The sequence below is a fragment of the Halyomorpha halys genome, unplaced genomic scaffold (assembly GCF_000696795.3).
Source record: "Halyomorpha halys isolate HHAL.00 unplaced genomic scaffold, Hhal_1.1 Scaffold1003.1, whole genome shotgun sequence".
NCBI lineage: Eukaryota > Metazoa > Arthropoda > Insecta > Hemiptera > Pentatomidae > Halyomorpha > Halyomorpha halys.
Window position 1 is genome coordinate 66,515 of NW_027106990.1, and position 1,280 is coordinate 67,794.

Consider the following 1,280-nt stretch of genomic DNA (forward strand, 5'->3'; position numbering starts at 1 on the left):
CTTTATTATTTTGTGTTCTTGACACTTGTGTATATTCAATAGGTAATAAAGATTAAGTGCAGCTAACCCAGCTACCAAAAAGGAAATGTCATCTGAGGCCCAATCATATTCGAATCTACTGTTACGATTGCCATTCGAAGAGACCTTTCAGTACGCCCTTTCCAACATTTAGTCACACCTTGGATAACCTGCTCAGCTGACATTTTCACTGTAACGATTTAATGAATTGGTTCATAATTTAATTGTGAGCATTTGAAATTTATGTTGAATTACTGATGAATTTTTATCAATCTCTAATTTATATGCAAGTGGTGCAATATTGGATCGATATCAACAAAACTCTTTTACTTAATTTTTTTCTTTTTCTAATTTTGTCTATAAAACATCAGGAAACAATTTCACATAATAACTACAACTGTCCTCAAATATTTTTAATAATAGATTTTAATAAAAAAAAAAAAAAAGAAGTTATCGCTTTTTTAAACCATTTATTTTAACTAGAATATAATATATTTGTAACGAAATAAATATGGTAAGGCAGTGTGATACTTACTCCAAGGACCCATGTTCGAATCCGGTAGTGCCAGATAATTATTTATTATTTAAATTATCACTGTAGATGTAAATTAGTCATGAGGGTTCAGGATCCCTCTGGCGCCAACCTCATAAAGTGGGTACCCTTCAATAGATAAAAATGTGGCGGGCAAACGTGATTTTAACCAAATAATCTACTTCCACAACCATCGGTCTAGTAACAGTACTTCCTACCGAGTAACTACTCAGTAGTTACACTAGTGCAGAAATGCTGCACCCTTAACGCTTCATGGGTTGTTGCGATAAAGATTTAATATTTAATACTAATGACAACACTTGGACTAACAGAAATACTAATAATAAACAAAATAACCAACCACACCATATTCGTATGAAAAACAGAGAGCTAGAACGAAGTGGCATAAGACCAGATATTCTACTGACAAACCATATTACACCAAATTGACTAACAATCTAAAAGTAGAAATTTGAAAATTCAAAATTTACTTGCCTTTACAGAAAATCTTACAACTACTGACAAATCATTATGGAGAACCGCTAGAAAACTGCTGAATTTCAAAGATTTTAACCACCCACTTCTCACCGAATCCCAAACCTGGACCAAAACTGACGAAGAAAAACAACAAACATTTATTAAATTTACTGCTTATTTGTTATATTAAATCATTATTGTTGTATATATTGCCTATGGTTCTTATGCCTATTATAAAATAAAAAGGTTATTT